Genomic DNA, 25,000 nt, shown 5'->3' with positions numbered 1-25,000 from the left:
TTTGTGTGCTTTCATATCGAAGGCAAAATCTAAATTTCTGGGAAGTCTCTTTATTTCTGTGTATATCTGAAAGCAAAAACATATAAAGAAATGATTTTACTACAAATTCATATCATTTTTACGGCACAATCTAGTTTTTGTGAAATAATACAACACGTTTTCTGATGAAGAATCGCACGAGTGAAATTGACAAGTTGTACATTAATCGTAAATATTTCTTCACTCGTGGTATCTTGTTTAATTCTTATGACATATTCTGAAAGATAAATTCCTGCTGAAAATTTTCGTGTATCATTTATATAACAAAAAGTACAATTTATTTGAAACAAATGATTAAAACTTGTCGAACAAGCACACAGATTTTCTTGTCGATCTGTTTGAATTAGATTGTCATGAAAGTTTAAGGGTGCTCTCGTCGAGGTCCGCGTTAGTTTGATAATTACACACTGTCAGTGATTTTTGCATATCATTGTAATCTGTCGTTCATTCGCACACATCGTTCAACAACCAAAGCCGCAAAATGTCTGACGCACCAGCACCAGTAGTAAAGACCCCAGCTAAGTCACCAAAGAAGAAAGCTGCAGCTAAACCAAAGAAAGTAGCTACTCATCCAAAATACAGCGAGATGGTCGGAAAGGCTATATCTGCTTTGAAAGAGCGTGGAGGCTCCAGCCGTCAAGCCATCCTCAAGTATATCTTAGCAAACTTCAGCGTTGGTAGCGATGCAAAAACAGTCAACACTCACTTGAAGTTAGCTCTGAAATCAGGAGTGAAGAGCAATAGCTTGAAACAGTCGAAGGGTACCGGCGCTTCTGGAAGCTTTAAGATTGGGGAAGTAGCTAAACCAGCTAAGAAACCAGCAAAGAAAGTAGTTAAACCTAAAGCAGCCAAGCCAAAGAAGGCAAAGACACCTACCAAAAAGACTGCCGCAAAGAAACCTGCAGCAAAGAAACCAGCAGGTGAAAAGAAAGCAGCTAAACCAAAAGCAAAGAAGCCAGCTGCAAAGAAACCTGCTGCAAAACCTGCTGCCAAATCTGCAAAGAAAGCCACAAAATCTCCCAAGAAGACAAAGGCTGCAGCTAAACCAAAGAAGGCAAAGACACCAAAGAAGAAGTAAATGAAGGAAGCATGATGCTTTTAAAGCTTAAACAGCCCTTTTAAGGGCTACCAAAATTTTTCAAAAAGAATCTGAAATTGTTGCATGGTATTAGTCACAAATAAAATATAAAGCTTGTCCCATTTTCTAAATCTCTCTTTCTTCTCTGCAATTTATTTCTATTATAAAGTCCATGTGAACTTGCTAAGTTTTACTATCTTCCCCTCTGGATCGTGCAGTAAATATTTAGTTTTGCTTCTATCTTAAACCTGAAAAAAATCTTTTTTATACAAATTCTTGATCTGTTCAAAATTGCTACTTCCTAACTTTATATATCAAAAATTTTAACACTTCTGTGTCTACGACCATATCACGTTGAAAACACCGGTTCTCGTCCGATCACCGAAGTTAAGCAACGTCGAGCCCGGTTAGTACTTGGATGGGTGACCGCCTGGGAATACCGGGTGTTGTAGACATTTTTTTGTGTTCTTATAATTTTGCATTTCTATCAAACATATAATTAATGTAAAGTTTTGCTTCTCAAAAAAATTATTATATATAAATGTTTGTCAAAAATGCTACTACCCAACCTTATATATCAAAAAATTTAACACTTCTGTGTCTACGACCATATCACGTTGAAAACACCGGTTCTCGTCCGATCACCGAAGTTAAGCAACGTCGAGCCCGGTTAGTACTTGGATGGGTGACCGCCTGGGAATACCGGGTGTTGTAGACATTTTTTTTACGTATAATTTTGTATTCCTACCAAACATAATGGTTCAATATTTTTTTTACTAATTTATTTGGATGTAATATTCAATGTATTTAGCTATCGAATGAAGAAAACAGAAAATAAATCATTCATAAATTTATTTGGTTTTCAATACCCATCTGCATGTTGAAATATTTTTAAGTGAAATACATGCACGTCAAGTTATATACACTTGAGAATTCCACTCCTTCCACATGCATGTGGCTATATATATATTTTTTTTTTAAATTAGGTCTTTGAAAGGTCGTCTGTGATCATATGGTATCCGCCATTTGTCGTCATTTGAAATCGCCTCTTTCTTTTTGACCAGGGCTTATATGATTCACATTTTTTTCTAAAAGGATTCTAATTAGCAAAAATTCATTATAGCAAAAACAAATAATAAACAATAAATAATAATTATAGTTTGTAAAGTTCCAGTAAAAACTTCGAATATTTGAAACGTCTTTCATCTCGGTCAAGGAAGTCCCGGTTTCGAAGTTTGCCATCTTTGTGTGCTTTCATATCGAAGGCAAAATCTAAATTTCTGGGAAGTCTCTTTATTTCTGTGTATATCTGAAAGCAAAAACATATAAAGAAATGATTTTACTACAAATTCATATCATTTTTACGGCACAATCTAGTTTTTGTGAAATAATACAACACGTTTTCTGATGAAGAATCGCACGAGTGAAATTGACAAGTTGTACATTAATCGTAAATATTTCTTCACTCGTGGTATCTTGTTTAATTCTTATGACATATTCTGAAAGATAAATTCCTGCTGAAAATTTTCGTGTATCATTTATATAACAAAAAGTACAATTTATTTGAAACAAATGATTAAAACTTGTCGAACAAGCACACAGATTTTCTTGTCGATCTGTTTGAATTAGATTGTCATGAAAGTTTAAGGGTGCTCTCGTCGAGGTCCGCGTTAGTTTGATAATTACACACTGTCAGTGATTTTTGCATATCATTGTAATCTGTCGTTCATTCGCACACATCGTTCAACAACCAAAGCCGCAAAATGTCTGACGCACCAGCACCAGTAGTAAAGACCCCAGCTAAGTCACCAAAGAAGAAAGCTGCAGCTAAACCAAAGAAAGTAGCTACTCATCCAAAATACAGCGAGATGGTCGGAAAGGCTATATCTGCTTTGAAAGAGCGTGGAGGCTCCAGCCGTCAAGCCATCCTCAAGTATATCTTAGCAAACTTCAGCGTTGGTAGCGATGCAAAAACAGTCAACACTCACTTGAAGTTAGCTCTGAAATCAGGAGTGAAGAGCAATAGCTTGAAACAGTCGAAGGGTACCGGCGCTTCTGGAAGCTTTAAGATTGGGGAAGTAGCTAAACCAGCTAAGAAACCAGCAAAGAAAGTAGTTAAACCTAAAGCAGCCAAGCCAAAGAAGGCAAAGACACCTACCAAAAAGACTGCCGCAAAGAAACCTGCAGCAAAGAAACCAGCAGGTGAAAAGAAAGCAGCTAAACCAAAAGCAAAGAAGCCAGCTGCAAAGAAACCTGCTGCAAAACCTGCTGCCAAATCTGCAAAGAAAGCCACAAAATCTCCCAAGAAGACAAAGGCTGCAGCTAAACCAAAGAAGGCAAAGACACCAAAGAAGAAGTAAATGAAGGAAGCATGATGCTTTTAAAGCTTAAACAGCCCTTTTAAGGGCTACCAAAATTTTTCAAAAAGAATCTGAAATTGTTGCATGGTATTAGTCACAAATAAAATATAAAGCTTGTCCCATTTTCTAAATCTCTCTTTCTTCTCTGCAATTTATTTCTATTATAAAGTCCATGTGAACTTGCTAAGTTTTACTATCTTCCCCTCTGGATCGTGCAGTAAATATTTAGTTTTGCTTCTATCTTAAACCTGAAAAAAATCTTTTTTATACAAATTCTTGATCTGTTCAAAATTGCTACTTCCTAACTTTATATATCAAAAATTTTAACACTTCTGTGTCTACGACCATATCACGTTGAAAACACCGGTTCTCGTCCGATCACCGAAGTTAAGCAACGTCGAGCCCGGTTAGTACTTGGATGGGTGACCGCCTGGGAATACCGGGTGTTGTAGACATTTTTTTGTGTTCTTATAATTTTGCATTTCTATCAAACATATAATTAATGTAAAGTTTTGCTTCTCAAAAAAATTATTATATATAAATGTTTGTCAAAAATGCTACTACCCAACCTTATATATCAAAAAATTTAACACTTCTGTGTCTACGACCATATCACGTTGAAAACACCGGTTCTCGTCCGATCACCGAAGTTAAGCAACGTCGAGCCCGGTTAGTACTTGGATGGGTGACCGCCTGGGAATACCGGGTGTTGTAGACATTTTTTTTACGTATAATTTTGTATTCCTACCAAACATAATGGTTCAATATTTTTTTTACTAATTTATTTGGATGTAATATTCAATGTATTTAGCTATCGAATGAAGAAAACAGAAAATAAATCATTCATAAATTTATTTGGTTTTCAATACCCATCTGCATGTTGAAATATTTTTAAGTGAAATACATGCACGTCAAGTTATATACACTTGAGAATTCCACTCCTTCCACATGCATGTGGCTATATATATATTTTTTTTTTAAATTAGGTCTTTGAAAGGTCGTCTGTGATCATATGGTATCCGCCATTTGTCGTCATTTGAAATCGCCTCTTTCTTTTTGACCAGGGCTTATATGATTCACATTTTTTTCTAAAAGGATTCTAATTAGCAAAAATTCATTATAGCAAAAACAAATAATAAACAATAAATAATAATTATAGTTTGTAAAGTTCCAGTAAAAACTTCGAATATTTGAAACGTCTTTCATCTCGGTCAAGGAAGTCCCGGTTTCGAAGTTTGCCATCTTTGTGTGCTTTCATATCGAAGGCAAAATCTAAATTTCTGGGAAGTCTCTTTATTTCTGTGTATATCTGAAAGCAAAAACATATAAAGAAATGATTTTACTACAAATTCATATCATTTTTACGGCACAATCTAGTTTTTGTGAAATAATACAACACGTTTTCTGATGAAGAATCGCACGAGTGAAATTGACAAGTTGTACATTAATCGTAAATATTTCTTCACTCGTGGTATCTTGTTTAATTCTTATGACATATTCTGAAAGATAAATTCCTGCTGAAAATTTTCGTGTATCATTTATATAACAAAAAGTACAATTTATTTGAAACAAATGATTAAAACTTGTCGAACAAGCACACAGATTTTCTTGTCGATCTGTTTGAATTAGATTGTCATGAAAGTTTAAGGGTGCTCTCGTCGAGGTCCGCGTTAGTTTGATAATTACACACTGTCAGTGATTTTTGCATATCATTGTAATCTGTCGTTCATTCGCACACATCGTTCAACAACCAAAGCCGCAAAATGTCTGACGCACCAGCACCAGTAGTAAAGACCCCAGCTAAGTCACCAAAGAAGAAAGCTGCAGCTAAACCAAAGAAAGTAGCTACTCATCCAAAATACAGCGAGATGGTCGGAAAGGCTATATCTGCTTTGAAAGAGCGTGGAGGCTCCAGCCGTCAAGCCATCCTCAAGTATATCTTAGCAAACTTCAGCGTTGGTAGCGATGCAAAAACAGTCAACACTCACTTGAAGTTAGCTCTGAAATCAGGAGTGAAGAGCAATAGCTTGAAACAGTCGAAGGGTACCGGCGCTTCTGGAAGCTTTAAGATTGGGGAAGTAGCTAAACCAGCTAAGAAACCAGCAAAGAAAGTAGTTAAACCTAAAGCAGCCAAGCCAAAGAAGGCAAAGACACCTACCAAAAAGACTGCCGCAAAGAAACCTGCAGCAAAGAAACCAGCAGGTGAAAAGAAAGCAGCTAAACCAAAAGCAAAGAAGCCAGCTGCAAAGAAACCTGCTGCAAAACCTGCTGCCAAATCTGCAAAGAAAGCCACAAAATCTCCCAAGAAGACAAAGGCTGCAGCTAAACCAAAGAAGGCAAAGACACCAAAGAAGAAGTAAATGAAGGAAGCATGATGCTTTTAAAGCTTAAACAGCCCTTTTAAGGGCTACCAAAATTTTTCAAAAAGAATCTGAAATTGTTGCATGGTATTAGTCACAAATAAAATATAAAGCTTGTCCCATTTTCTAAATCTCTCTTTCTTCTCTGCAATTTATTTCTATTATAAAGTCCATGTGAACTTGCTAAGTTTTACTATCTTCCCCTCTGGATCGTGCAGTAAATATTTAGTTTTGCTTCTATCTTAAACCTGAAAAAAATCTTTTTTATACAAATTCTTGATCTGTTCAAAATTGCTACTTCCTAACTTTATATATCAAAAATTTTAACACTTCTGTGTCTACGACCATATCACGTTGAAAACACCGGTTCTCGTCCGATCACCGAAGTTAAGCAACGTCGAGCCCGGTTAGTACTTGGATGGGTGACCGCCTGGGAATACCGGGTGTTGTAGACATTTTTTTGTGTTCTTATAATTTTGCATTTCTATCAAACATATAATTAATGTAAAGTTTTGCTTCTCAAAAAAATTATTATATATAAATGTTTGTCAAAAATGCTACTACCCAACCTTATATATCAAAAAATTTAACACTTCTGTGTCTACGACCATATCACGTTGAAAACACCGGTTCTCGTCCGATCACCGAAGTTAAGCAACGTCGAGCCCGGTTAGTACTTGGATGGGTGACCGCCTGGGAATACCGGGTGTTGTAGACATTTTTTTTACGTATAATTTTGTATTCCTACCAAACATAATGGTTCAATATTTTTTTTACTAATTTATTTGGATGTAATATTCAATGTATTTAGCTATCGAATGAAGAAAACAGAAAATAAATCATTCATAAATTTATTTGGTTTTCAATACCCATCTGCATGTTGAAATATTTTTAAGTGAAATACATGCACGTCAAGTTATATACACTTGAGAATTCCACTCCTTCCACATGCATGTGGCTATATATATATTTTTTTTTTAAATTAGGTCTTTGAAAGGTCGTCTGTGATCATATGGTATCCGCCATTTGTCGTCATTTGAAATCGCCTCTTTCTTTTTGACCAGGGCTTATATGATTCACATTTTTTTCTAAAAGGATTCTAATTAGCAAAAATTCATTATAGCAAAAACAAATAATAAACAATAAATAATAATTATAGTTTGTAAAGTTCCAGTAAAAACTTCGAATATTTGAAACGTCTTTCATCTCGGTCAAGGAAGTCCCGGTTTCGAAGTTTGCCATCTTTGTGTGCTTTCATATCGAAGGCAAAATCTAAATTTCTGGGAAGTCTCTTTATTTCTGTGTATATCTGAAAGCAAAAACATATAAAGAAATGATTTTACTACAAATTCATATCATTTTTACGGCACAATCTAGTTTTTGTGAAATAATACAACACGTTTTCTGATGAAGAATCGCACGAGTGAAATTGACAAGTTGTACATTAATCGTAAATATTTCTTCACTCGTGGTATCTTGTTTAATTCTTATGACATATTCTGAAAGATAAATTCCTGCTGAAAATTTTCGTGTATCATTTATATAACAAAAAGTACAATTTATTTGAAACAAATGATTAAAACTTGTCGAACAAGCACACAGATTTTCTTGTCGATCTGTTTGAATTAGATTGTCATGAAAGTTTAAGGGTGCTCTCGTCGAGGTCCGCGTTAGTTTGATAATTACACACTGTCAGTGATTTTTGCATATCATTGTAATCTGTCGTTCATTCGCACACATCGTTCAACAACCAAAGCCGCAAAATGTCTGACGCACCAGCACCAGTAGTAAAGACCCCAGCTAAGTCACCAAAGAAGAAAGCTGCAGCTAAACCAAAGAAAGTAGCTACTCATCCAAAATACAGCGAGATGGTCGGAAAGGCTATATCTGCTTTGAAAGAGCGTGGAGGCTCCAGCCGTCAAGCCATCCTCAAGTATATCTTAGCAAACTTCAGCGTTGGTAGCGATGCAAAAACAGTCAACACTCACTTGAAGTTAGCTCTGAAATCAGGAGTGAAGAGCAATAGCTTGAAACAGTCGAAGGGTACCGGCGCTTCTGGAAGCTTTAAGATTGGGGAAGTAGCTAAACCAGCTAAGAAACCAGCAAAGAAAGTAGTTAAACCTAAAGCAGCCAAGCCAAAGAAGGCAAAGACACCTACCAAAAAGACTGCCGCAAAGAAACCTGCAGCAAAGAAACCAGCAGGTGAAAAGAAAGCAGCTAAACCAAAAGCAAAGAAGCCAGCTGCAAAGAAACCTGCTGCAAAACCTGCTGCCAAATCTGCAAAGAAAGCCACAAAATCTCCCAAGAAGACAAAGGCTGCAGCTAAACCAAAGAAGGCAAAGACACCAAAGAAGAAGTAAATGAAGGAAGCATGATGCTTTTAAAGCTTAAACAGCCCTTTTAAGGGCTACCAAAATTTTTCAAAAAGAATCTGAAATTGTTGCATGGTATTAGTCACAAATAAAATATAAAGCTTGTCCCATTTTCTAAATCTCTCTTTCTTCTCTGCAATTTATTTCTATTATAAAGTCCATGTGAACTTGCTAAGTTTTACTATCTTCCCCTCTGGATCGTGCAGTAAATATTTAGTTTTGCTTCTATCTTAAACCTGAAAAAAATCTTTTTTATACAAATTCTTGATCTGTTCAAAATTGCTACTTCCTAACTTTATATATCAAAAATTTTAACACTTCTGTGTCTACGACCATATCACGTTGAAAACACCGGTTCTCGTCCGATCACCGAAGTTAAGCAACGTCGAGCCCGGTTAGTACTTGGATGGGTGACCGCCTGGGAATACCGGGTGTTGTAGACATTTTTTTGTGTTCTTATAATTTTGCATTTCTATCAAACATATAATTAATGTAAAGTTTTGCTTCTCAAAAAAATTATTATATATAAATGTTTGTCAAAAATGCTACTACCCAACCTTATATATCAAAAAATTTAACACTTCTGTGTCTACGACCATATCACGTTGAAAACACCGGTTCTCGTCCGATCACCGAAGTTAAGCAACGTCGAGCCCGGTTAGTACTTGGATGGGTGACCGCCTGGGAATACCGGGTGTTGTAGACATTTTTTTTACGTATAATTTTGTATTCCTACCAAACATAATGGTTCAATATTTTTTTTACTAATTTATTTGGATGTAATATTCAATGTATTTAGCTATCGAATGAAGAAAACAGAAAATAAATCATTCATAAATTTATTTGGTTTTCAATACCCATCTGCATGTTGAAATATTTTTAAGTGAAATACATGCACGTCAAGTTATATACACTTGAGAATTCCACTCCTTCCACATGCATGTGGCTATATATATATTTTTTTTTTAAATTAGGTCTTTGAAAGGTCGTCTGTGATCATATGGTATCCGCCATTTGTCGTCATTTGAAATCGCCTCTTTCTTTTTGACCAGGGCTTATATGATTCACATTTTTTTCTAAAAGGATTCTAATTAGCAAAAATTCATTATAGCAAAAACAAATAATAAACAATAAATAATAATTATAGTTTGTAAAGTTCCAGTAAAAACTTCGAATATTTGAAACGTCTTTCATCTCGGTCAAGGAAGTCCCGGTTTCGAAGTTTGCCATCTTTGTGTGCTTTCATATCGAAGGCAAAATCTAAATTTCTGGGAAGTCTCTTTATTTCTGTGTATATCTGAAAGCAAAAACATATAAAGAAATGATTTTACTACAAATTCATATCATTTTTACGGCACAATCTAGTTTTTGTGAAATAATACAACACGTTTTCTGATGAAGAATCGCACGAGTGAAATTGACAAGTTGTACATTAATCGTAAATATTTCTTCACTCGTGGTATCTTGTTTAATTCTTATGACATATTCTGAAAGATAAATTCCTGCTGAAAATTTTCGTGTATCATTTATATAACAAAAAGTACAATTTATTTGAAACAAATGATTAAAACTTGTCGAACAAGCACACAGATTTTCTTGTCGATCTGTTTGAATTATGTCATGAAAGTTTAAGGGTGCTCTCGTCGAGGTCCGCGTTAGTTTGATAATTACACACTGTCAGTGATTTTTGCATATCATTGTAATCTGTCGTTCATTCGCACACATCGTTCAACAACCAAAGCCGCAAAATGTCTGACGCACCAGCACCAGTAGTAAAGACCCCAGCTAAGTCACCAAAGAAGAAAGCTGCAGCTAAACCAAAGAAAGTAGCTACTCATCCAAAATACAGCGAGATGGTCGGAAAGGCTATATCTGCTTTGAAAGAGCGTGGAGGCTCCAGCCGTCAAGCCATCCTCAAGTATATCTTAGCAAACTTCAGCGTTGGTAGCGATGCAAAAACAGTCAACACTCACTTGAAGTTAGCTCTGAAATCAGGAGTGAAGAGCAATAGCTTGAAACAGTCGAAGGGTACCGGCGCTTCTGGAAGCTTTAAGATTGGGGAAGTAGCTAAACCAGCTAAGAAACCAGCAAAGAAAGTAGTTAAACCTAAAGCAGCCAAGCCAAAGAAGGCAAAGACACCTACCAAAAAGACTGCCGCAAAGAAACCTGCAGCAAAGAAACCAGCAGGTGAAAAGAAAGCAGCTAAACCAAAAGCAAAGAAGCCAGCTGCAAAGAAACCTGCTGCAAAACCTGCTGCCAAATCTGCAAAGAAAGCCACAAAATCTCCCAAGAAGACAAAGGCTGCAGCTAAACCAAAGAAGGCAAAGACACCAAAGAAGAAGTAAATGAAGGAAGCATGATGCTTTTAAAGCTTAAACAGCCCTTTTAAGGGCTACCAAAATTTTTCAAAAAGAATCTGAAATTGTTGCATGGTATTAGTCACAAATAAAATATAAAGCTTGTCCCATTTTCTAAATCTCTCTTTCTTCTCTGCAATTTATTTCTATTATAAAGTCCATGTGAACTTGCTAAGTTTTACTATCTTCCCCTCTGGATCGTGCAGTAAATATTTAGTTTTGCTTCTATCTTAAACCTGAAAAAAATCTTTTTTATACAAATTCTTGATCTGTTCAAAATTGCTACTTCCTAACTTTATATATCAAAAATTTTAACACTTCTGTGTCTACGACCATATCACGTTGAAAACACCGGTTCTCGTCCGATCACCGAAGTTAAGCAACGTCGAGCCCGGTTAGTACTTGGATGGGTGACCGCCTGGGAATACCGGGTGTTGTAGACATTTTTTTGTGTTCTTATAATTTTGCATTTCTATCAAACATATAATTAATGTAAAGTTTTGCTTCTCAAAAAAATTATTATATATAAATGTTTGTCAAAAATGCTACTACCCAACCTTATATATCAAAAAATTTAACACTTCTGTGTCTACGACCATATCACGTTGAAAACACCGGTTCTCGTCCGATCACCGAAGTTAAGCAACGTCGAGCCCGGTTAGTACTTGGATGGGTGACCGCCTGGGAATACCGGGTGTTGTAGACATTTTTTTTACGTATAATTTTGTATTCCTACCAAACATAATGGTTCAATATTTTTTTTACTAATTTATTTGGATGTAATATTCAATGTATTTAGCTATCGAATGAAGAAAACAGAAAATAAATCATTCATAAATTTATTTGGTTTTCAATACCCATCTGCATGTTGAAATATTTTTAAGTGAAATACATGCACGTCAAGTTATATACACTTGAGAATTCCACTCCTTCCACATGCATGTGGCTATATATATATTTTTTTTTTAAATTAGGTCTTTGAAAGGTCGTCTGTGATCATATGGTATCCGCCATTTGTCGTCATTTGAAATCGCCTCTTTCTTTTTGACCAGGGCTTATATGATTCACATTTTTTTCTAAAAGGATTCTAATTAGCAAAAATTCATTATAGCAAAAACAAATAATAAACAATAAATAATAATTATAGTTTGTAAAGTTCCAGTAAAAACTTCGAATATTTGAAACGTCTTTCATCTCGGTCAAGGAAGTCCCGGTTTCGAAGTTTGCCATCTTTGTGTGCTTTCATATCGAAGGCAAAATCTAAATTTCTGGGAAGTCTCTTTATTTCTGTGTATATCTGAAAGCAAAAACATATAAAGAAATGATTTTACTACAAATTCATATCATTTTTACGGCACAATCTAGTTTTTGTGAAATAATACAACACGTTTTCTGATGAAGAATCGCACGAGTGAAATTGACAAGTTGTACATTAATCGTAAATATTTCTTCACTCGTGGTATCTTGTTTAATTCTTATGACATATTCTGAAAGATAAATTCCTGCTGAAAATTTTCGTGTATCATTTATATAACAAAAAGTACAATTTATTTGAAACAAATGATTAAAACTTGTCGAACAAGCACACAGATTTTCTTGTCGATCTGTTTGAATTAGATTGTCATGAAAGTTTAAGGGTGCTCTCGTCGAGGTCCGCGTTAGTTTGATAATTACACACTGTCAGTGATTTTTGCATATCATTGTAATCTGTCGTTCATTCGCACACATCGTTCAACAACCAAAGCCGCAAAATGTCTGACGCACCAGCACCAGTAGTAAAGACCCCAGCTAAGTCACCAAAGAAGAAAGCTGCAGCTAAACCAAAGAAAGTAGCTACTCATCCAAAATACAGCGAGATGGTCGGAAAGGCTATATCTGCTTTGAAAGAGCGTGGAGGCTCCAGCCGTCAAGCCATCCTCAAGTATATCTTAGCAAACTTCAGCGTTGGTAGCGATGCAAAAACAGTCAACACTCACTTGAAGTTAGCTCTGAAATCAGGAGTGAAGAGCAATAGCTTGAAACAGTCGAAGGGTACCGGCGCTTCTGGAAGCTTTAAGATTGGGGAAGTAGCTAAACCAGCTAAGAAACCAGCAAAGAAAGTAGTTAAACCTAAAGCAGCCAAGCCAAAGAAGGCAAAGACACCTACCAAAAAGACTGCCGCAAAGAAACCTGCAGCAAAGAAACCAGCAGGTGAAAAGAAAGCAGCTAAACCAAAAGCAAAGAAGCCAGCTGCAAAGAAACCTGCTGCAAAACCTGCTGCCAAATCTGCAAAGAAAGCCACAAAATCTCCCAAGAAGACAAAGGCTGCAGCTAAACCAAAGAAGGCAAAGACACCAAAGAAGAAGTAAATGAAGGAAGCATGATGCTTTTAAAGCTTAAACAGCCCTTTTAAGGGCTACCAAAATTTTTCAAAAAGAATCTGAAATTGTTGCATGGTATTAGTCACAAATAAAATATAAAGCTTGTCCCATTTTCTAAATCTCTCTTTCTTCTCTGCAATTTATTTCTATTATAAAGTCCATGTGAACTTGCTAAGTTTTACTATCTTCCCCTCTGGATCGTGCAGTAAATATTTAGTTTTGCTTCTATCTTAAACCTGAAAAAAATCTTTTTTATACAAATTCTTGATCTGTTCAAAATTGCTACTTCCTAACTTTATATATCAAAAATTTTAACACTTCTGTGTCTACGACCATATCACGTTGAAAACACCGGTTCTCGTCCGATCACCGAAGTTAAGCAACGTCGAGCCCGGTTAGTACTTGGATGGGTGACCGCCTGGGAATACCGGGTGTTGTAGACATTTTTTTGTGTTCTTATAATTTTGCATTTCTATCAAACATATAATTAATGTAAAGTTTTGCTTCTCAAAAAAATTATTATATATAAATGTTTGTCAAAAATGCTACTACCCAACCTTATATATCAAAAAATTTAACACTTCTGTGTCTACGACCATATCACGTTGAAAACACCGGTTCTCGTCCGATCACCGAAGTTAAGCAACGTCGAGCCCGGTTAGTACTTGGATGGGTGACCGCCTGGGAATACCGGGTGTTGTAGACATTTTTTTTACGTATAATTTTGTATTCCTACCAAACATAATGGTTCAATATTTTTTTTACTAATTTATTTGGATGTAATATTCAATGTATTTAGCTATCGAATGAAGAAAACAGAAAATAAATCATTCATAAATTTATTTGGTTTTCAATACCCATCTGCATGTTGAAATATTTTTAAGTGAAATACATGCACGTCAAGTTATATACACTTGAGAATTCCACTCCTTCCACATGCATGTGGCTATATATATATTTTTTTTTTAAATTAGGTCTTTGAAAGGTCGTCTGTGATCATATGGTATCCGCCATTTGTCGTCATTTGAAATCGCCTCTTTCTTTTTGACCAGGGCTTATATGATTCACATTTTTTTCTAAAAGGATTCTAATTAGCAAAAATTCATTATAGCAAAAACAAATAATAAACAATAAATAATAATTATAGTTTGTAAAGTTCCAGTAAAAACTTCGAATATTTGAAACGTCTTTCATCTCGGTCAAGGAAGTCCCGGTTTCGAAGTTTGCCATCTTTGTGTGCTTTCATATCGAAGGCAAAATCTAAATTTCTGGGAAGTCTCTTTATTTCTGTGTATATCTGAAAGCAAAAACATATAAAGAAATGATTTTACTACAAATTCATATCATTTTTACGGCACAATCTAGTTTTTGTGAAATAATACAACACGTTTTCTGATGAAGAATCGCACGAGTGAAATTGACAAGTTGTACATTAATCGTAAATATTTCTTCACTCGTGGTATCTTGTTTAATTCTTATGACATATTCTGAAAGATAAATTCCTGCTGAAAATTTTCGTGTATCATTTATATAACAAAAAGTACAATTTATTTGAAACAAATGATTAAAACTTGTCGAACAAGCACACAGATTTTCTTGTCGATCTGTTTGAATTAGATTGTCATGAAAGTTTAAGGGTGCTCTCGTCGAGGTCCGCGTTAGTTTGATAATTACACACTGTCAGTGATTTTTGCATATCATTGTAATCTGTCGTTCATTCGCACACATCGTTCAACAACCAAAGCCGCAAAATGTCTGACGCACCAGCACCAGTAGTAAAGACCCCAGCTAAGTCACCAAAGAAGAAAGCTGCAGCTAAACCAAAGAAAGTAGCTACTCATCCAAAATACAGCGAGATGGTCGGAAAGGCTATATCTGCTTTGAAAGAGCGTGGAGGCTCCAGCCGTCAAGCCATCCTCAAGTATATCTTAGCAAACTTCAGCGTTGGTAGCGATGCAAAAACAGTCAACACTCACTTGAAGTTAGCTCTGAAATCAGGAGTGAAGAGCAATAGCTTGAAACAGTCGAAGGGTACCGGCGCTTCTGGAAGCTTTAAGATTGGGGAAGTAGCTAAACCAGCTAAGAAACCAGCAAAGAAAGTAGTTAAACCTAAAGCAGCCAAGCCAAAGAAGGCAAAGACACCTACCAAAAAGACTGCCGCAAAGAAACCTGCAGCAAAGAAACCAGCAGGTGAAAAGAAAGCAGCTAAACCAAAAGCAAAGAAGCCAGCTGCAAAGAAACCTGCTGCAAAACCTGCTGCCAAATCTGCAAAGAAAGCCACAAAATCTCCCAAGAAGACAAAGGCTGCAGCTAAACCAAAGAAGGCAAAGACACCAAAGAAGAAGTAAATGAAGGAAGCATGATGCTTTTAAAGCTTAAACAGCCCTTTTAAGGGCTACCAAAATTTTTCAAAAAGAATCTGAAATTGTTGCATGGTATTAGTCACAAATAAAATATAAAGCTTGTCCCATTTTCTAAATCTCTCTTTCTTCTCTGCAATTTATTTCTATTATAAAGTCCATGTGAACTTGCTAAGTTTTACTATCTTCCCCTCTGGATCGTGCAGTAAATATTTAGTTTTGCTTCTATCTTAAACCTGAAAAAAATCTTTTTTATACAAATTCTTGATCTGTTCAAAATTGCTACTTCCTAACTTTATATATCAAAAATTTTAACACTTCTGTGTCTACGACCATATCACGTTGAAAACACCGGTTCTCGTCCGATCACCGAAGTTAAGCAACGTCGAGCCCGGTTAGTACTTGGATGGGTGACCGCCTGGGAATACCGGGTGTTGTAGACATTTTTTTGTGTTCTTATAATTTTGCATTTCTATCAAACATATAATTAATGTAAAGTTTTGCTTCTCAAAAAAATTATTATATATAAATGTTTGTCAAAAATGCTACTACCCAACCTTATATATCAAAAAATTTAACACTTCTGTGTCTACGACCATATCACGTTGAAAACACCGGTTCTCGTCCGATCACCGAAGTTAAGCAACGTCGAGCCCGGTTAGTACTTGGATGGGTGACCGCCTGGGAATACCGGGTGTTGTAGACATTTTTTTTACGTATAATTTTGTATTCCTACCAAACATAATGGTTCAATATTTTTTTTACTAATTTATTTGGATGTAATATTCAATGTATTTAGCTATCGAATGAAGAAAACAGAAAATAAATCATTCATAAATTTATTTGGTTTTCAATACCCATCTGCATGTTGAAATATTTTTAAGTGAAATACATGCACGTCAAGTTATATACACTTGAGAATTCCACTCCTTCCACATGCATGTGGCTATATATATATTTTTTTTTTAAATTAGGTCTTTGAAAGGTCGTCTGTGATCATATGGTATCCGCCATTTGTCGTCATTTGAAATCGCCTCTTTCTTTTTGACCAGGGCTTATATGATTCACATTTTTTTCTAAAAGGATTCTAATTAGCAAAAATTCATTATAGCAAAAACAAATAATAAACAATAAATAATAATTATAGTTTGTAAAGTTCCAGTAAAAACTTCGAATATTTGAAACGTCTTTCATCTCGGTCAAGGAAGTCCCGGTTTCGAAGTTTGCCATCTTTGTGTGCTTTCATATCGAAGGCAAAATCTAAATTTCTGGGAAGTCTCTTTATTTCTGTGTATATCTGAAAGCAAAAACATATAAAGAAATGATTTTACTACAAATTCATATCATTTTTACGGCACAATCTAGTTTTTGTGAAATAATACAACACGTTTTCTGATGAAGAATCGCACGAGTGAAATTGACAAGTTGTACATTAATCGTAAATATTTCTTCACTCGTGGTATCTTGTTTAATTCTTATGACATATTCTGAAAGATAAATTCCTGCTGAAAATTTTCGTGTATCATTTATATAACAAAAAGTACAATTTATTTGAAACAAATGATTAAAACTTGTCGAACAAGCACACAGATTTTCTTGTCGATCTGTTTGAATTAGATTGTCATGAAAGTTTAAGGGTGCTCTCGTCGAGGTCCGCGTTAGTTTGATAATTACACACTGTCAGTGATTTTTGCATATCATTGTAATCTGTCGTTCATTCGCACACATCGTTCAACAACCAAAGCCGCAAAATGTCTGACGCACCAGCACCAGTAGTAAAGACCCCAGCTAAGTCACCAAAGAAGAAAGCTGCAGCTAAACCAAAGAAAGTAGCTACTCATCCAAAATACAGCGAGATGGTCGGAAAGGCTATATCTGCTTTGAAAGAGCGTGGAGGCTCCAGCCGTCAAGCCATCCTCAAGTATATCTTAGCAAACTTCAGCGTTGGTAGCGATGCAAAAACAGTCAACACTCACTTGAAGTTAGCTCTGAAATCAGGAGTGAAGAGCAATAGCTTGAAACAGTCGAAGGGTACCGGCGCTTCTGGAAGCTTTAAGATTGGGGAAGTAGCTAAACCAGCTAAGAAACCAGCAAAGAAAGTAGTTAAACCTAAAGCAGCCAAGCCAAAGAAGGCAAAGACACCTACCAAAAAGACTGCCGCAAAGAAACCTGCAGCAAAGAAACCAGCAGGTGAAAAGAAAGCAGCTAAACCAAAAGCAAAGAAGCCAGCTGCAAAGAAACCTGCTGCAAAACCTGCTGCCAAATCTGCAAAGAAAGCCACAAAATCTCCCAAGAAGACAAAGGCTGCAGCTAAACCAAAGAAGGCAAAGACACCAAAGAAGAAGTAAATGAAGGAAGCATGATGCTTTTAAAGCTTAAACAGCCCTTTTAAGGGCTACCAAAATTTTTCAAAAAGAATCTGAAATTGTTGCATGGTATTAGTCACAAATAAAATATAAAGCTTGTCCCATTTTCTAAATCTCTCTTTCTTCTCTGCAATTTATTTCTATTATAAAGTCCATGTGAACTTGCTAAGTTTTACTATCTTCCCCTCTGGATCGTGCAGTAAATATTTAGTTTTGCTTCTATCTTAAACCTGAAAAAAATCTTTTTTATACAAATTCTTGATCTGTTCAAAATTGCTACTTCCTAACTTTATATATCAAAAATTTTAACACTTCTGTGTCTACGACCATATCACGTTGAAAACACCGGTTCTCGTCCGATCACCGAAGTTAAGCAACGTCGAGCCCGGTTAGTACTTGGATGGGTGACCGCCTGGGAATACCGGGTGTTGTAGACATTTTTTTGTGTTCTTATAATTTTGCATTTCTATCAAACATATAATTAATGTAAAGTTTTGCTTCTCAAAAAAATTATTATATATAAATGTTTGTCAAAAATGCTACTACCCAACCTTATATATCAAAAAATTTAACACTTCTGTGTCTACGACCATATCACGTTGAAAACACCGGTTCTCGTCCGATCACCGAAGTTAAGCAACGTCGAGCCCGGTTAGTACTTGGATGGGTGACCGCCTGGGAATACCGGGTGTTGTAGACATTTTTTTTACGTATAATTTTGTATTCCTACCAAACATAATGGTTCAATATTTTTTTTACTAATTTATTTGGATGTAATATTCAATGTATTTAGCTATCGAATGAAGAAAACAGAAAATAAATCATTCATAAATTTATTTGGTTTTCAATACCCATCTGCATGTTGAAATATTTTTAAGTGAAATACATGCACGTCAAGTTATATACACTTGAGAATTCCACTCCTTCCACATGCATGTGGCTATATATATATTTTTTTTTTAAATTAGGTCTTTGAAAGGTCGTCTGTGATCATATGGTATCCGCCATTTGTCGTCATTTGAAATCGCCTCTTTCTTTTTGACCAGGGCTTATATGATTCACATTTTTTTCTAAAAGGATTCTAATTAGCAAAAATTCATTATAGCAAAAACAAATAATAAACAATAAATAATAATTATAGTTTGTAAAGTTCCAGTAAAAACTTCGAATATTTGAAACGTCTTTCATCTCGGTCAAGGAAGTCCCGGTTTCGAAGTTTGCCATCTTTGTGTGCTTTCATATCGAAGGCAAAATCTAAATTTCTGGGAAGTCTCTTTATTTCTGTGTATATCTGAAAGCAAAAACATATAAAGAAATGATTTTACTACAAATTCATATCATTTTTACGGCACAATCTAGTTTTTGTGAAATAATACAACACGTTTTCTGATGAAGAATCGCACGAGTGAAATTGACAAGTTGTACATTAATCGTAAATATTTCTTCACTCGTGGTATCTTGTTTAATTCTTATGACATATTCTGAAAGATAAATTCCTGCTGAAAATTTTCGTGTATCATTTATATAACAAAAAGTACAATTTATTTGAAACAAATGATTAAAACTTGTCGAACAAGCACACAGATTTTCTTGTCGATCTGTTTGAATTAGATTGTCATGAAAGTTTAAGGGTGCTCTCGTCGAGGTCCGCGTTAGTTTGATAATTACACACTGTCAGTGATTTTTGCATATCATTGTAATCTGTCGTTCATTCGCACACATCGTTCAACAACCAAAGCCGCAAAATGTCTGACGCACCAGCACCAGTAGTAAAGACCCCAGCTAAGTCACCAAAGAAGAAAGCTGCAGCTAAACCAAAGAAAGTAGCTACTCATCCAAAATACAGCGAGATGGTCGGAAAGGCTATATCTGCTTTGAAAGAGCGTGGAGGCTCCAGCCGTCAAGCCATCCTCAAGTATATCTTAGCAAACTTCAGCGTTGGTAGCGATGCAAAAACAGTCAACACTCACTTGAAGTTAGCTCTGAAATCAGGAGTGAAGAGCAATAGCTTGAAACAGTCGAAGGGTACCGGCGCTTCTGGAAGCTTTAAGATTGGGGAAGTAGCTAAACCAGCTAAGAAACCAGCAAAGAAAGTAGTTAAACCTAAAGCAGCCAAGCCAAAGAAGGCAAAGACACCTACCAAAAAGACTGCCGCAAAGAAACCTGCAGCAAAGAAACCAGCAGGTGAAAAGAAAGCAGCTAAACCAAAAGCAAAGAAGCCAGCTGCAAAGAAACCTGCTGCAAAACCTGCTGCCAAATCTGCAAAGAAAGCCACAAAATCTCCCAAGAAGACAAAGGCTGCAGCTAAACCAAAGAAGGCAAAGACACCAAAGAAGAAGTAAATGAAGGAAGCATGATGCTTTTAAAGCTTAAACAGCCCTTTTAAGGGCTACCAAAATTTTTCAAAAAGAATCTGAAATTGTTGCATGGTATTAGTCACAAATAAAATATAAAGCTTGTCCCATTTTCTAAATCTCTCTTTCTTCTCTGCAATTTATTTCTATTATAAAGTCCATGTGAACTTGCTAAGTTTTACTATCTTCCCCTCTGGATCGTGCAGTAAATATTTAGTTTTGCTTCTATCTTAAACCTGAAAAAAATCTTTTTTATACAAATTCTTGATCTGTTCAAAATTGCTACTTCCTAACTTTATATATCAAAAATTTTAACACTTCTGTGTCTACGACCATATCACGTTGAAAACACCGGTTCTCGTCCGATCACCGAAGTTAAGCAACGTCGAGCCCGGTTAGTACTTGGATGGGTGACCGCCTGGGAATACCGGGTGTTGTAGACATTTTTTTGTGTTCTTATAATTTTGCATTTCTATCAAACATATAATTAATGTAAAGTTTTGCTTCTCAAAAAAATTATTATATATAAATGTTTGTCAAAAATGCTACTACCCAACCTTATATATCAAAAAATTTAACACTTCTGTGTCTACGACCATATCACGTTGAAAACACCGGTTCTCGTCCGATCACCGAAGTTAAGCAACGTCGAGCCCGGTTAGTACTTGGATGGGTGACCGCCTGGGAATACCGGGTGTTGTAGACATTTTTTTTACGTATAATTTTGTATTCCTACCAAACATAATGGTTCAATATTTTTTTTACTAATTTATTTGGATGTAATATTCAATGTATTTAGCTATCGAATGAAGAAAACAGAAAATAAATCATTCATAAATTTATTTGGTTTTCAATACCCATCTGCATGTTGAAATATTTTTAAGTGAAATACATGCACGTCAAGTTATATACACTTGAGAATTCCACTCCTTCCACATGCATGTGGCTATATATATATTTTTTTTTTAAATTAGGTCTTTGAAAGGTCGTCTGTGATCATATGGTATCCGCCATTTGTCGTCATTTGAAATCGCCTCTTTCTTTTTGACCAGGGCTTATATGATTCACATTTTTTTCTAAAAGGATTCTAATTAGCAAAAATTCATTATAGCAAAAACAAATAATAAACAATAAATAATAATTATAGTTTGTAAAGTTCCAGTAAAAACTTCGAATATTTGAAACGTCTTTCATCTCGGTCAAGGAAGTCCCGGTTTCGAAGTTTGCCATCTTTGTGTGCTTTCATATCGAAGGCAAAATCTAAATTTCTGGGAAGTCTCTTTATTTCTGTGTATATCTGAAAGCAAAAACATATAAAGAAATGATTTTACTACAAATTCATATCATTTTTACGGCACAATCTAGTTTTTGTGAAATAATACAACACGTTTTCTGATGAAGAATCGCACGAGTGAAATTGACAAGTTGTACATTAATCGTAAATATTTCTTCACTCGTGGTATCTTGTTTAATTCTTATGACATATTCTGAAAGATAAATTCCTGCTGAAAATTTTCGTGTATCATTTATATAACAAAAAGTACAATTTATTTGAAACAAATGATTAAAACTTGTCGAACAAGCACACAGATTTTCTTGTCGATCTGTTTGAATTAGATTGTCATGAAAGTTTAAGGGTGCTCTCGTCGAGGTCCGCGTTAGTTTGATAATTACACACTGTCAGTGATTTTTGCATATCATTGTAATCTGTCGTTCATTCGCACACATCGTTCAACAACCAAAGCCGCAAAATGTCTGACGCACCAGCACCAGTAGTAAAGACCCCAGCTAAGTCACCAAAGAAGAAAGCTGCAGCTAAACCAAAGAAAGTAGCTACTCATCCAAAATACAGCGAGATGGTCGGAAAGGCTATATCTGCTTTGAAAGAGCGTGGAGGCTCCAGCCGTCAAGCCATCCTCAAGTATATCTTAGCAAACTTCAGCGTTGGTAGCGATGCAAAAACAGTCAACACTCACTTGAAGTTAGCTCTGAAATCAGGAGTGAAGAGCAATAGCTTGAAACAGTCGAAGGGTACCGGCGCTTCTGGAAGCTTTAAGATTGGGGAAGTAGCTAAACCAGCTAAGAAACCAGCAAAGAAAGTAGTTAAACCTAAAGCAGCCAAGCCAAAGAAGGCAAAGACACCTACCAAAAAGACTGCCGCAAAGAAACCTGCAGCAAAGAAACCAGCAGGTGAAAAGAAAGCAGCTAAACCAAAAGCAAAGAAGCCAGCTGCAAAGAAACCTGCTGCAAAACCTGCTGCCAAATCTGCAAAGAAAGCCACAAAATCTCCCAAGAAGACAAAGGCTGCAGCTAAACCAAAGAAGGCAAAGACACCAAAGAAGAAGTAAATGAAGGAAGCATGATGCTTTTAAAGCTTAAACAGCCCTTTTAAGGGCTACCAAAATTTTTCAAAAAGAATCTGAAATTGTTGCATGGTATTAGTCACAAATAAAATATAAAGCTTGTCCCATTTTCTAAATCTCTCTTTCTTCTCTGCAATTTATTTCTATTATAAAGTCCATGTGAACTTGCTAAGTTTTACTATCTTCCCCTCTGGATCGTGCAGTAAATATTTAGTTTTGCTTCTATCTTAAACCTGAAAAAAATCTTTTTTATACAAATTCTTGATCTGTTCAAAATTGCTACTTCCTAACTTTATATATCAAAAATTTTAACACTTCTGTGTCTACGACCATATCACGTTGAAAACACCGGTTCTCGTCCGATCACCGAAGTTAAGCAACGTCGAGCCCGGTTAGTACTTGGATGGGTGACCGCCTGGGAATACCGGGTGTTGTAGACATTTTTTTGTGTTCTTATAATTTTGCATTTCTATCAAACATATAATTAATGTAAAGTTTTGCTTCTCAAAAAAATTATTATATATAAATGTTTGTCAAAAATGCTACTACCCAACCTTATATATCAAAAAATTTAACACTTCTGTGTCTACGACCATATCACGTTGAAAACACCGGTTCTCGTCCGATCACCGAAGTTAAGCAACGTCGAGCCCGGTTAGTACTTGGATGGGTGACCGCCTGGGAATACCGGGTGTTGTAGACATTTTTTTTACGTATAATTTTGTATTCCTACCAAACATAATGGTTCAATATTTTTTTTACTAATTTATTTGGATGTAATATTCAATGTATTTAGCTATCGAATGAAGAAAACAGAAAATAAATCATTCATAAATTTATTTGGTTTTCAATACCCATCTGCATGTTGAAATATTTTTAAGTGAAATACATGCACGTCAAGTTATATACACTTGAGAATTCCACTCCTTCCACATGCATGTGGCTATATATATATTTTTTTTTTAAATTAGGTCTTTGAAAGGTCGTCTGTGATCATATGGTATCCGCCATTTGTCGTCATTTGAAATCGCCTCTTTCTTTTTGACCAGGGCTTATATGATTCACATTTTTTTCTAAAAGGATTCTAATTAGCAAAAATTCATTATAGCAAAAACAAATAATAAACAATAAATAATAATTATAGTTTGTAAAGTTCCAGTAAAAACTTCGAATATTTGAAACGTCTTTCATCTCGGTCAAGGAAGTCCCGGTTTCGAAGTTTGCCATCTTTGTGTGCTTTCATATCGAAGGCAAAATCTAAATTTCTGGGAAGTCTCTTTATTTCTGTGTATATCTGAAAGCAAAAACATATAAAGAAATGATTTTACTACAAATTCATATCATTTTTACGGCACAATCTAGTTTTTGTGAAATAATACAACACGTTTTCTGATGAAGAATCGCACGAGTGAAATTGACAAGTTGTACATTAATCGTAAATATTTCTTCACTCGTGGTATCTTGTTTAATTCTTATGACATATTCTGAAAGATAAATTCCTGCTGAAAATTTTCGTGTATCATTTATATAACAAAAAGTACAATTTATTTGAAACAAATGATTAAAACTTGTCGAACAAGCACACAGATTTTCTTGTCGATCTGTTTGAATTAGATTGTCATGAAAGTTTAAGGGTGCTCTCGTCGAGGTCCGCGTTAGTTTGATAATTACACACTGTCAGTGATTTTTGCATATCATTGTAATCTGTCGTTCATTCGCACACATCGTTCAACAACCAAAGCCGCAAAATGTCTGACGCACCAGCACCAGTAGTAAAGACCCCAGCTAAGTCACCAAAGAAGAAAGCTGCAGCTAAACCAAAGAAAGTAGCTACTCATCCAAAATACAGCGAGATGGTCGGAAAGGCTATATCTGCTTTGAAAGAGCGTGGAGGCTCCAGCCGTCAAGCCATCCTCAAGTATATCTTAGCAAACTTCAGCGTTGGTAGCGATGCAAAAACAGTCAACACTCACTTGAAGTTAGCTCTGAAATCAGGAGTGAAGAGCAATAGCTTGAAACAGTCGAAGGGTACCGGCGCTTCTGGAAGCTTTAAGATTGGGGAAGTAGCTAAACCAGCTAAGAAACCAGCAAAGAAAGTAGTTAAACCTAAAGCAGCCAAGCCAAAGAAGGCAAAGACACCTACCAAAAAGACTGCCGCAAAGAAACCTGCAGCAAAGAAACCAGCAGGTGAAAAGAAAGCAGCTAAACCAAAAGCAAAGAAGCCAGCTGCAAAGAAACCTGCTGCAAAACCTGCTGCCAAATCTGCAAAGAAAGCCACAAAATCTCCCAAGAAGACAAAGGCTGCAGCTAAACCAAAGAAGGCAAAGACACCAAAGAAGAAGTAAATGAAGGAAGCATGATGCTTTTAAAGCTTAAACAGCCCTTTTAAGGGCTACCAAAATTTTTCAAAAAGAATCTGAAATTGTTGCATGGTATTAGTCACAAATAAAATATAAAGCTTGTCCCATTTTCTAAATCTCTCTTTCTTCTCTGCAATTTATTTCTATTATAAAGTCCATGTGAACTTGCTAAGTTTTACTATCTTCCCCTCTGGATCGTGCAGTAAATATTTAGTTTTGCTTCTATCTTAAACCTGAAAAAAATCTTTTTTATACAAATTCTTGATCTGTT

General features: G+C 35.6%; 20 non-coding genes across 20 annotated transcripts; all 20 read left to right on the top strand.

Annotated features, from left to right (window-relative positions):
- Positions 1–1,453: 1,453 nt before the first annotated feature.
- Positions 1,454–1,572, top strand: LOC134700109 (5S ribosomal RNA). Its single transcript, XR_010103778.1, has one exon. It is a non-coding gene; the product is annotated as a 5S ribosomal RNA (ribosomal RNA).
- A 144-nt stretch (positions 1,573–1,716) lies between these two features.
- On the top strand, positions 1,717–1,835 carry LOC134700102 (5S ribosomal RNA). Its single transcript, XR_010103776.1, has one exon. It is a non-coding gene; the product is annotated as a 5S ribosomal RNA (ribosomal RNA).
- A 1,978-nt stretch (positions 1,836–3,813) lies between these two features.
- On the top strand, positions 3,814–3,932 carry LOC134700099 (5S ribosomal RNA). Its single transcript, XR_010103774.1, has one exon. It is a non-coding gene; the product is annotated as a 5S ribosomal RNA (ribosomal RNA).
- A 144-nt stretch (positions 3,933–4,076) lies between these two features.
- Positions 4,077–4,195, top strand: LOC134700091 (5S ribosomal RNA). The gene has a single exon (XR_010103771.1). It is a non-coding gene; the product is annotated as a 5S ribosomal RNA (ribosomal RNA).
- Positions 4,196–6,173: 1,978 nt separating this feature from the next.
- On the top strand, positions 6,174–6,292 carry LOC134700083 (5S ribosomal RNA). Its single transcript, XR_010103770.1, has one exon. It is a non-coding gene; the product is annotated as a 5S ribosomal RNA (ribosomal RNA).
- A 144-nt stretch (positions 6,293–6,436) lies between these two features.
- LOC134700069 (5S ribosomal RNA) lies at positions 6,437–6,555 on the top strand. Its single transcript, XR_010103768.1, has one exon. It is a non-coding gene; the product is annotated as a 5S ribosomal RNA (ribosomal RNA).
- A 1,978-nt stretch (positions 6,556–8,533) lies between these two features.
- LOC134700060 (5S ribosomal RNA) lies at positions 8,534–8,652 on the top strand. The gene has a single exon (XR_010103764.1). It is a non-coding gene; the product is annotated as a 5S ribosomal RNA (ribosomal RNA).
- Positions 8,653–8,796: 144 nt separating this feature from the next.
- On the top strand, positions 8,797–8,915 carry LOC134700053 (5S ribosomal RNA). Its single transcript, XR_010103759.1, has one exon. It is a non-coding gene; the product is annotated as a 5S ribosomal RNA (ribosomal RNA).
- A 1,975-nt stretch (positions 8,916–10,890) lies between these two features.
- Positions 10,891–11,009, top strand: LOC134700044 (5S ribosomal RNA). Its single transcript, XR_010103752.1, has one exon. It is a non-coding gene; the product is annotated as a 5S ribosomal RNA (ribosomal RNA).
- Positions 11,010–11,153: 144 nt separating this feature from the next.
- Positions 11,154–11,272, top strand: LOC134700039 (5S ribosomal RNA). Its single transcript, XR_010103745.1, has one exon. It is a non-coding gene; the product is annotated as a 5S ribosomal RNA (ribosomal RNA).
- Positions 11,273–13,250: 1,978 nt separating this feature from the next.
- Positions 13,251–13,369, top strand: LOC134700030 (5S ribosomal RNA). The gene has a single exon (XR_010103739.1). It is a non-coding gene; the product is annotated as a 5S ribosomal RNA (ribosomal RNA).
- A 144-nt stretch (positions 13,370–13,513) lies between these two features.
- On the top strand, positions 13,514–13,632 carry LOC134700021 (5S ribosomal RNA). The gene has a single exon (XR_010103731.1). It is a non-coding gene; the product is annotated as a 5S ribosomal RNA (ribosomal RNA).
- A 1,978-nt stretch (positions 13,633–15,610) lies between these two features.
- LOC134700014 (5S ribosomal RNA) lies at positions 15,611–15,729 on the top strand. The gene has a single exon (XR_010103727.1). It is a non-coding gene; the product is annotated as a 5S ribosomal RNA (ribosomal RNA).
- Positions 15,730–15,873: 144 nt separating this feature from the next.
- On the top strand, positions 15,874–15,992 carry LOC134700007 (5S ribosomal RNA). Its single transcript, XR_010103726.1, has one exon. It is a non-coding gene; the product is annotated as a 5S ribosomal RNA (ribosomal RNA).
- Positions 15,993–17,970: 1,978 nt separating this feature from the next.
- On the top strand, positions 17,971–18,089 carry LOC134700000 (5S ribosomal RNA). The gene has a single exon (XR_010103725.1). It is a non-coding gene; the product is annotated as a 5S ribosomal RNA (ribosomal RNA).
- Positions 18,090–18,233: 144 nt separating this feature from the next.
- LOC134699988 (5S ribosomal RNA) lies at positions 18,234–18,352 on the top strand. The gene has a single exon (XR_010103722.1). It is a non-coding gene; the product is annotated as a 5S ribosomal RNA (ribosomal RNA).
- A 1,978-nt stretch (positions 18,353–20,330) lies between these two features.
- LOC134699980 (5S ribosomal RNA) lies at positions 20,331–20,449 on the top strand. The gene has a single exon (XR_010103718.1). It is a non-coding gene; the product is annotated as a 5S ribosomal RNA (ribosomal RNA).
- A 144-nt stretch (positions 20,450–20,593) lies between these two features.
- On the top strand, positions 20,594–20,712 carry LOC134699973 (5S ribosomal RNA). The gene has a single exon (XR_010103715.1). It is a non-coding gene; the product is annotated as a 5S ribosomal RNA (ribosomal RNA).
- A 1,978-nt stretch (positions 20,713–22,690) lies between these two features.
- On the top strand, positions 22,691–22,809 carry LOC134699968 (5S ribosomal RNA). Its single transcript, XR_010103711.1, has one exon. It is a non-coding gene; the product is annotated as a 5S ribosomal RNA (ribosomal RNA).
- Positions 22,810–22,953: 144 nt separating this feature from the next.
- LOC134699961 (5S ribosomal RNA) lies at positions 22,954–23,072 on the top strand. The gene has a single exon (XR_010103709.1). It is a non-coding gene; the product is annotated as a 5S ribosomal RNA (ribosomal RNA).
- The last annotated feature ends 1,928 nt before the right edge of the window (positions 23,073–25,000 follow it).

This window comes from Mytilus trossulus, chromosome 1 (assembly GCF_036588685.1).
Source record: "Mytilus trossulus isolate FHL-02 chromosome 1, PNRI_Mtr1.1.1.hap1, whole genome shotgun sequence".
Classification (NCBI taxonomy): domain Eukaryota; kingdom Metazoa; phylum Mollusca; class Bivalvia; order Mytilida; family Mytilidae; genus Mytilus; species Mytilus trossulus.
Note: the sequence above shows the minus strand (reverse complement) of the source record. Positions and strands in the feature narration are given on the sequence as shown.